We start from the raw sequence: 11,487 nt of genomic DNA on the forward strand, positions 1-11,487 counted from the left end.
ATTTACCTGACAAAAAAAAAAATTTATTATTATCAAAATATAATTAAGCCGAGAGGCTTTCTACAATGGCGACAATCTTCAATGTAAACATTTTCCATTTTAAAAAAAAAATTGACATTAATAAACTAAATATAATTATAATTAAAATTGTGAAAATCACAGGGAGGAAATGGAAGTAAAAATGAGGCAGATAAAGAGTCTAGAATCATTTCTTCAACTCACAACATAAATATGGGATGATGAAAATTATGAGATTATGAAAATAGGTGCCTCAAGAAAGATATCTCTTGGCTTATATATATATATATATATATATATATATATATATATATATATATATATATATATATATATATATATATATATATATATATATAAGCTGGTAATAATAATAATAATTTATTAATTGTAATATTTATAAACTTATTAATAAAATAACATTCAAATATATTAAATTAAATTATTTATGTTACAAATAATATTATTATAAAATATATTTGAAAACTATAATTATAAATTATACTTGATAAAATAACAATCATATAAAAAAGTAATAAAAATTAAATCACAATTCATACCAAGCATGTGTTTCAAACACAACCCCAACAAGGAGAGCCTTTTAAAGGTTATGTTGCTTTGGCAACTTGTTGCCTCAGTAGCTTACGCTGCCTCGACAATGTTTGTTGCCTCGATAATGCTTGTTGCCTTGGCAACGACTACTGCTTTGGCAACGTCAACCATCGCAAGGCTGAGGCAGAGGACGAGAGTTCACAGCCCCTCCCTCCATTTAATATTTAATATTTATTTTTAAAAAAAATTTAAACAAAATTTATGGCTCATTCAGATTTGTACTTTGCTTGGTAAAACAAAATACTATTTTGAAATATAAAATTATCATAGTGACTTTAATTTACTGTGGTGATTTTATAATCAATATATTTATTTATTTTAAATTAATTATCACAATAGATCCAATAGGAGAATTACAAAATAACCAATTGAATTTGTATTTTAAATTTTCATTTCTTTTCCAAACCAACTTCAAATAGTAACTTAGTCAAGAACATGAGTATTTAAAATTTACAAGATAAGTGTTTCAAAAGACAAAATTTAATTATAGATGTTTCGAAAACAAAGAACAGTAAATTCACAAAAAAGGGTTTTCACCCAATTTTAAAACTCAAAATACAGATTTTTCCAGACACGAACAAGACAATAATTTGAAGAACAAAAAACTATTGTCCAAATAAGCCATAAGATTCTACCTGAATCTGATGTTGATATGACAACACACGAAGCACGCAACATAATCTCCCTTCCTCTAAAAACTTTCTTCCAAGAAAATTGCTCCACATAAAGAGCTCTAGATCTCTGATAAAGAGTTCTTCCCTAAATTTAGGGCTTCGATTGTGCAATTACGTGAGAAGACTAGTTGATCTTTATTATTTAATTATATCTTAATTTTTATGCACAACATTTTTCCTTTAATTAAAATAACTTATTAAATATTTTTCTCTATCTTTAATTTATTTATTTTGTTTTGTTTTCACGCATAGGCTTTATGCACTTTAATTAAAATAAACTTTATTAAATTATTGCTTTCTCTTATTAATTTGCGACACATTTTTAATATAATATTTATTAACTTAACTAATAATGTTATTTAGAGTTTATTATTGAAATAAAACTCCTAAATAAGTTATTATTAAATTAAATAAATATAAAATGCCAAAATTAGAACTTTAATAAAATCTTTAAAATTAATTTCTATATTTAGTTAATTCCTCAATTAATTAAATATAATTAACTATAGAATTTTCTTTATAAAATTTCCATTAAATTAAATTATCTTTTAATTTGATTTAATTATAATAGAAAATCATCATAGACCCACAAGATGAAAAATGAAAATCCATCATACTAAATACCAAAACAAACCTAGGGTAAAAATCACGAACTCACGTCACTTGACAAATTCAAAAAGGTGAAACTAACTCAAATACTTATCCTATTTTCTAGGACAATTGGCTTAGGTTAGGATTTGGACTCAAGAGTTATCTCCCCACTTATACCATTGAAACACTGCAATAGGGTATGCTCATCCTGACAATTCAGGGAAGTCGATACCTGATACCTGTAATCTACATAAAATCCATGCATGTACAAACACATATATTCTAAACTAAATAAACAATTGCAAGAATTGGTACATCGTGTAGATCTCGACTAGCAAGTGACTACAACTCCCTCCCTTAGCCACATCATAAATGTCATACATAACATAAAACATACACGTACACCATACACATGCAAGTATGAGGTAAATAACCATAGAAACTGCATATAAATCATTTCTCTAACTAACATCATGAATAAATGAAAGTCACTAAATGAACATATATATCATCATCAAAGTAATCCTAAAATAACTGAAATAACTAACTGAACGTACATATGTCATCATGGAAAGGATAAACATAAACACATGAAATAATTGAACAACTTATCACATAAATCAACTAAGTATGAAATGACATATAATCAAATCCAGTAACCAAGTACCAATAAACATAAAATACAATAAAAAATATAGCCTAACAGAATCCGACAATATAAGAGAAAGGTCAACTAGGGGTAGGCATCACACTTAGTCTTTACTTTTAGTCTATCATTATGGGAAACCTACAATATCATTTGCAACAATTGAAAGAGCGTGTATATTAATGAAAAAAAACATTAACAAAAATCAAAAGCCTATTTTATGCTTATAAATTTTATTGTGTAAAATATAATAATGTATTAAAAACTTATAATTGTATTCTTTTAAAATTCATTTAATATTAATAACAAACTTTTATTGCACTAGCTCAAGATGTTTTGATTGCCTATGTGAAAATCGAAGTACTCGACTCACAATTCAAAACAAAAATTATTGCTCTTTATAGGCAATCATATCTCTTCCAACAACATGAGGATCATAAACTTTGAAGTAAATGCAACTGACATATCAGAATAAGTCCTTTGAATAGCCTAGCCTCTTTCCCACCCATCCCTATGCCCTACCACATAATACATTGTCCTCCTTCTGACAACTCACTGCAAATTTTGCTTTGTGACTTTAGAAAAATAAATGCATCTCCTCTAAAATAATCTATTTCTATATAGAAGAACTTATTATTATTATTATTTTTATCGCTAAATGTCTAAAGCCTAGATTAATTATTATTATTTGTTAGAATTGATTAGTATTATATGTTAGGCAAAGGTAGGTTCAAACCCAAGACCTCCCACATGAGAGTCTCACAAGTTACCATTGCATTGTAGGCTTTTGCCTAGTGAAGAACTTATTATTAAATAAATTGTTTAAAATTATAATTTTAAGGAGTGCATTATAGATATATAAAAGTAACTTTACTTAGTTTATATAATTAATCTTTCAAAAATCAAAAAGATTTTTTTTAAAACTCTATACTCAATATTTTAAAAAATTTACCCATTGAATGTATAAATTCAAACTTTAATTTAAATAAACCATACTTTCATGATTTGGATCCATCCTAGACTTGTAATGAAGTTATTCTAATCTTGAAAGAAAGATTTTTAGTTTGGATTCAACCTTGATGTCTCTACTTATATTATGTTGTTTTCTAGATGTGTATGGTGATTTTGGGAGGTATATGACTATAAAATTGATACAAATATTTTGTATGGTGTCATTTTACAATTATGAATGAAATCATATTTGAAGACATATAGACTTATTTAATACTTTATGCTTTTTTTGGTGGTTTCTTCGAATGCATGCATAGAACTTTGTCTACTTGTTTATTTTGAGATGCACACTCTAGTGAAACATTCATTAGGGTTTACAACAAGTTTATAATTTTAAACGTTAGATGTCATAAATGAATCTAATGTTAGAGTAATTATTTATTTATGCTTATTAATTAGATCATGTTGATTTATTTAATTAATTCATGTATTACTCTAGTCTACTTAAGCTTTCTCTTAGGTGTATATAATTAATATTTTATATTAATTATAATGCAAAAACCTAGTTTTTCTTTCTCTTTAGGGTTTCATTCACCTTTAAGGTTGAACTTTCATACTTTTTGTTTTCATAACTTGGAATACAATTTTGCTCTCACATCGTTGAGATTTTTCAAGTTCTGCTTTTTCCTTTTCTAGTTTCTCTTTAGTACAGGTTATTTGCATGCAGGTGTTCTTGGTGATCTGTGAAGTTGGTTTTCACAACTTCTACATGGTATCAAAGTGTCATTGTTGCTTCCTAGTTTGAAGATTTTTGAAGCCACAATTCAAAGATAGAAACCCCAACTTTTTCAAGATTTTTCCCTTCAATCAGGAGGAGGGCATTTTTTTAACTCACTTTGGGCCAAAACAGACGTTGCTATCGCACTCAAAAGGCCTAATATAGTAAAAAATCATATAAAAATAAAAATAAAAATATACAATTTTTGGCTATCTGAGCCGCTCCACCCAACGACCATCCTTCGACCACTCTGCCACCACTGAAGCGTCGCCTGCGCCCAGCCATAGCACCTCAACCACCAGTTGTGCAGTTGTGGTGCTACCCACACCCCACCACTACCCCGTCCTGCCATCGTCGTCGTGGAGCTCCATAGTCCATGGCCATTGATATCATCAAATCAATGACTAACATCATCAAATCAATGACTAACATCATCAAATCACCCACTAACATCATTCTCAGTTATACTTACATCATCTTCTCGACTCCCTGCTGACATCATTTTTTGGCAAGATGACATCACTTTTTAACTACTGACACCATTTCTTGGCAGCTAAATTTTTCCCAGTAGCCAAATTTACTAGCGATGGGTAGTTGGTGGTCGTAAGACTGTCAAATTTTTTCCAGTGACTATAGTTTTCTAGAGAGCTTGATTTGGAGCAATAGTTGGTTTTTTGGCCATAACTTGAGCATATGGAGGTCTTTTTTCGATCTAAAAGAAGTGCAAAAAAGTTGGTTTTAGGATAGAGATAATGATGCTAGTTTCATTTCATTTCAAGTCCATTTGAGCTCCTATTTTTAGCATTAAAGTAGAGGCTTTAGTTTCCTCCCTGTCTACATCCAGCGTCCAGGTTTTTTTCTCAATTTTTGTGCTTCCAATAGTTGTTTCTTTGGTTTTTGAGGGATATTTTTATCTTTGTTGTGGGGGGGGGGGGGGAGAATTTTTTTTTCTGTAATTTACTTTAGAATTAACCCTTTTCCTTATGTCTTCTTCTTTGAATGTAAGACCCCTCTATGGTTCGACTAACGCCACACAACTATCACAATTGGAAAGCACACATGACTTGGCTTCTTATGTCACATGGCTTATGGTCATGTCTGGATGAGAATCACCCTGTCCTGTAGTGCGCTTTTGAGTTTCTTTAGCATAGGAACAAAATGGATGAAGCCACGGGATTGATTGCACTAAACATCTCTGATACTCTACTGTTTCACCTGGATGGTTTGACCACTCGTCGAGCTATTTGGACCAAGTTTCACAACTTGTTTGGCATAGTGAATGAGTTTTGGGCACTACAACTTGATGTAGAGTTGACATCTTTGACACCTACCAGCTTCCCCACCATTGAGGACTTCTTGATGAAGTTCAAATCTCTGCATATAGTTTTGCAAGGATTTGGGAAAAACAAAACAGATCATGAGTGTATTTTTTTTTGATACTCTCAAACTTGCAAGGAAAGTATGAGATCTTTTCTTCCACTTTCTTCTCCACTATGGATGCCTTGGCTAATAGACATCAGATGCCTTCTTTTGAGACATTTTGTGATCGATTGACATGGGAATAAGCAAAGATCCAACAGGTGGATGCCTCTGGCTCTTCCAACCATGCATTGGTTGCTTAGACTTCTTAGGGGAAACCAAAAAAAGAAAGCCAAACCAAAGAAAGATACACCAAAAATTGATTCCAAACCTCTAGCTAACCCTTCCAAGGGTAATTTTTCTTCGAAGTCTACTGAGTCTACCTCCAAGACTAAAAAGAAATCAGCTGAGACCTATAGTTTTTGTGGAAAGGATGGCCATCCCGTTTCTAGGTGTTGGAAACATTTGGAGGTTTTAGATGAAGCCATGTAGGACAATCATGTTTTAGCTCCTAAGTTTTCATTCCAGCTGCAAGGAAAGGTCACGCTCTTACTGCTCGAGCTATGACTTCTAGGCCTACCTGGATTCTTCATTTTGGTGCCTCTCACCATATGACAAACACTTAAAAATTGGTCAACTCACTTGCTCCTTGTGCTACTTCACAAATTGCTGTTAGAAACTCATCACATCTTTTAGTCATGGGTTCTGGTTCTGTTGCATTAGCTAAGGGTTATTTTTAGGATGTTCTTTTTGTCCCTGACATCTCGATGAACTTATTGTCTATATATTAGATTTGTCACTCTGGCTCTGGTAAGATAGTTGAGTTCTCACCACACGATGTGGTTATTTGGGACTTACTTGATTCTGAGTTGATTGTGGATACTTGGTCTCATGTCAAGCCTGATGTATCTTTATTCTAAGTTTGTGGTAGTGAAGCATGGACATTTGTACCTAATGCTCAGAGGAGAGCAATGGAGCAGAAGAGCTGGCACCTCATTTTTGTTGGCTACTATGAGGATGTTAAGGCCTATAGGTTGTTTGATCCTAATTCTAGAGAGGTCCTATTTCAATGGGATGTCTAGTTTGATGAGCGCCTTCCTGCAGTAGATACCCTATCGCTAGAGTCTACATCACTTACCACTACTCCCTCATCCTTTCTAGTCTCTATTTCGAATGATGATCTTGGTGATCCCCATTTACCTCTACCATAGAATCCTCCCTAGATGCCTAAACGGGCTCGAGGTACAGTTGAGGCTCCAAGATCTTTAGCTGGTGACCCTTCCACTTCCCGTTGCACCCAATCTCACACTGCCAGTTCTAGTCTTCTCAGTCATGCTATTTGTGATGATCCTCAGACATTTGTATCACTGATATGACATTCTGAGTGGGACAGTACAATAGAGGAGGAGTATTCTTCTTTGATGAAGAATCGTACTTGGATATTTGTTCTCTTCCTAAGGGGAGAAAGTTAGTGCAATGCAAATGGTTGTATTGTACTAAGTTTGTTGCTGATGGTTCTATTCATAAGCACAAGGCATGTCCTGTTGCGAAGGGCTTTTCATAGTTTGAGGGTATTATTTATACTGAGACATTTTCCCTTGTCACCAAGATGAACTTTATTCACCTTGTCTTAGCCCTCGCAGCTTCACAGGGATGGCCCATTTTTTAGATGAATTGGAAGAGTGCATTCTTCCATGATTATCTTATTGAGGAGATTTACATGGAGCAGCCTCAGGGATTTGTATAAGATTCCTCCTTGGTTTGCAGGCTTTGATGCTCATTGTATGGTCTCAAACAGGCCTCTCGAGCTTGGTATGAGAAGATGGACTCCTTTCTACTTTCTACAACCTTCACACACTGCTATTCTGATCCTACAGTCTACATTCAACATTTTGAGGCTGAGGTTTTGATCCTTGTGCTATATGTTGATGACCTTCTTCTCATGAGTAGCTCATGCGAGCATTGATGGAACAATTTGAGATGATTGATCTTAGTCTCTTGGTCTACAAATTGTTCAGTCCTCTACTGGAATCTTTGTTTACTAGCAAAGTATGCTCTTGACATGCTTTGATGCTTTGACATGATTGATTGCAAGCCTGCTCCCACACCTTTTCAATTAGGTGTTACTTTGTCTACCTCTTGCACTTTGCCTTCAGTGGATTGCACATTGTACCAGTAGTTAGTTGGTAGTTTGTTGTACCTAACTCACACTCATCCTGATCTCTCCTTTGCAGTTGGTCTTGTCTCTCAATTTTGACATGAGCTTCATGAGAGTCATTGGCAAGATACCAAGCATATTTTGAGATACATTCAGGGCACCCTTATGTATAGCATTCATTACACATCAAGGACTCCTCACATTTTTGGCTACACAGACTCAAATTGGGTCGTGATGTTGATGATCGGAAGTCTACTTATGGCTTTGTTTTTTGTCTCGGCTTTGGTCCTATCACATGGTCATGCAAGAAGAAACATGCTCACGCACTTTCATCTATAGAGGCTGAGTATAGAGAAATAGTGCTTGCTAGTCAGGAGATTTTATGGCTTCAATAGTTGATGACTGAGTTTGGTTTTCCTCCTAATCATCCCACTATTTCATGGTGCGATAATCAAAGTGTTATTCATATTTTTCATAACCCAGTGGAGCATTAGTGCATTAAACACATTGAGCTTCATATACATTTCATCTGTCAGCTAATCTAGGATGGTGTTCTCTCTTTAGAGTATATTTCCACTGATGCCTAGGTTGCTAACATCTTCACCAATTCATTTGCATCACCTCACTATCTTCAGTTGCGGTCTATGCTTGGGGTTATAAAAGTTGTCCATGGGGGGTCTTGTTGAGGCCTTCCTTCCTTCATGTTTTTTTAGCATGTTTGTTCTCTCTCTTTTTGGAGAGGGGTTTTTCCCACTAGGTTTTCTCCTTTGTCTCTATTTTATAGAGATTTCCTTGTTTTGGGTACCTGATCAGGCCTTGTTTCTAGGACCCATTTTCCTTCTTTCATAGCTTTGCTAGCTTAGCTTACCTCTTGAGCTTCTTAAGGGGGTGTTAGAGTAGTTATTTATTTACACTTATTAATTAGATTGTGTTGATTTAATTAATCAAGTCATGTATTACTCTAGTCTACTTAAGCTTTCTCTTAGGTGCATATAATTGATATTTTATATTAATTTTAATGTGCAAACCTAGGTTTTCTTTCCCTTTAGGGATTTGTTCACCTTTAAGGTTGAAATTTTGCACTTTTTGTTTTCATAACTTGGAATACAATTTCACTCTCACACCATTGAGATTTTCCAAACTTTGCTTTTTCTTTTTCTGGTTTCTGTTCAGTACAAGTTATTTGCATGTAGGTGTTCTTGGCAATCTATGAAGTTGGCTTTCACAACTTCTACATCTAAGATATATCATCTTAATTGGCAATGGTTTGTTGTAAACTTCATCTCTCATCACTTGAATACATAAACACATTGGTTCAATCTTAACCAAATTTTCAACCATGTTGTACTAATTTCTTGCTTCTAGGTATAAGTGATGCAAAATTGTGGGATTTCTATATTAATATCATTAAACCTTATGCATGATAAAAAAAAATTAATATAAATGTGTGCATCATTGATTTTTAAACAAACATATAAATATATTATGATATTGGTATACACCATGTAATAGATATAGTTTGTTGTAAGGAAATTATCAAATCTTTACATTATCAATTTCTTTATTGCCTTGCAAAAACCTAGTTTGGTATTTAAAATTAGAGGTGAAGGAGGTCTTATTCACCTCAACATGCAATTTGAAGTTTCTAGTCTACTTATTAGTTTTGTGATACTCTTCCTAGATTTGACACTCCTAGCACTTGGGATACTATCCAACCTTAGAAATTTTGGGTTCACGACTTACATCACCAACACAAGTAAGTCATCCTTATGCTACTCTATTTTCGGAAGTAAACCTTTGGTAAATTATAAGGTGATATCACAAGCTTGAATCCATGAGTTAGAAGGATGCTTACTAAGTCTAATAAATGTAATTCACATATTTTCTTGTTTCCATGCATGTTATAGATCATGAAAATATTCAATGCAAATTTTTTTAAGTTAGTTGGATTTAACTGTGGACATGCATTATCCTGCAATCATTTTGACAACCCAACATCCACAAAGAACTAGGGAGCTCCACATCAAACTAGGGAGCTCCACATCAAATACAAAGCAAAAGGCAAAACTACGCCTAACAAAAAGAAAATAGAACATAGAACAAGAATTTATTTCAAAAATTGGAGGCAACTTTGACATCAAAGTGGTGAGATCAAATGAACAAATTCTTAACTAGAAATCATGCATACCCTCTTCATTTTCTTCTTTTAACAAGAGATTAAGTAGGTATTGTCTAGCCATCCAAATGCCCTACAATTGCAAGTGTCAAAAGAGATTCAAAAAATGATTATATTCTTGAGTTCATATAAGATCTGGCAATTTCAACTTAGGACACGTCCAAAATGCAGAAGACGCTTATCTCTCAAAATGAAGGAGGGCAAAGGCCCACCAGAATCATGCCAGTTCGACCGCCATTGTCATTTAAAGATCAAACAGTTTCCATAACCCTGTGGGCGCTCTCTCATATTTGGTGGCCTACCACTTCACGACATAACTTACCTATATAAAATCCTCTTCCAATCACACATCAAAACCAAAAACAAGAGATACATATTGAGCTATTTGATTGGGTTGAAAAAATGACAGAAGTGGTGGATGGTAGTAAACAGAGGAAAATCATGGTAGCCGCTAATGAGGGCGAGGATAGCATGCATGCTCTCTCTTGGGCCCTTGATTTCCTCTTCATTGGAAACACGAAGGACACTCTTATTCTCCTCCACTCTCAACCCCTCCCCAGGATTTATACAACTATAGATGGCAGAGGTCATGCCACTTCTTTTATACCCTATCTACTTATCCTCTGATTTTGAATACAAATTTCAAATGAACTTTTGGGTTTTTCTTTTTCAGGTGCTTGCGGAGACTAGAGTTATTGTTGGGGATTCAAGGGATGTAATTTGTGAAGAAGCAGAGAAGGTTGAACCAGATTTATAAGTGATGGGAAGCCAGGGCTATGACACCATTAAGAGGTCTGAGATTGTTGTTATAATTTGAGCATTTCGTTGACTATTTTGCCTGTCAATGTACGGAGTTTTGATTATTGGGTTGTTTGATTGCAGGGCTTTTTCCCAAAGTGTAAGCAAATACTATGCACGCAATGCCAAGTGCGTTGTTTTAATCGTGAAGCCTCCCAAGAATTGATTGAAAGGATTTTTTTCAAGCAAAAGTTTGTCCAGGATTAGAGTTGAATAGCTCCAATGATTTTGTGAATCAAATTTGTGTGTTTCCTATAGCTATATGGAATTGTCTTTGTAACAGACTGTTACCAAGGCTCTTTCTTCTTTGTAAATTTGTATTGTTCAATTTATGTATAGTTCATGGATATTTGGATTATTTAGGAAACAAATATATTGCAAATTTTTAAGTTACAATTGGAGTCAAAAGAATTGAATAATGTAAATTATTTCTTTTTTTAGTACAATGTATGATTGTGCAAAATGTATTTTTTTTTAAATTACAAGATATATCTAACATCTAGATTATTAATTGAATGGAATAGTATTTGGTTTAGGACTATTGTAAAGGTAATTTGGTTGTGGACTAGTGGAAAGATAAATGATATTTGGGAAAAAGTCTTTTACTCATAAGTTTTTTAAATTGACTCTTTAACTTAAAGAAAAAATACTAAAATAATTGTTCTTGATTGTAATAGCAAATATAATTTGATTAAATCATTTTATTTTGTTTATATTCAAATGACT

At 33.4% G+C, this 11,487-nt stretch overlaps 1 pseudogene; it reads left to right on the forward strand.

Moving 5' to 3' along the window:
• The first annotated feature begins 10,365 nt into the window (after positions 1-10,365).
• LOC149571228 (universal stress protein A-like protein) lies at positions 10,366-10,927 on the forward strand (annotated as a pseudogene).
• Positions 10,928-11,487: the final 560 nt, after the last annotated feature.

This window comes from Cupressus sempervirens, chromosome 2, assembly GCF_028749045.1.
Source record: "Cupressus sempervirens isolate cs-2001-9-10 chromosome 2, ASM2874904v1, whole genome shotgun sequence".
Lineage (NCBI taxonomy): Eukaryota > Viridiplantae > Streptophyta > Pinopsida > Cupressales > Cupressaceae > Cupressus > Cupressus sempervirens.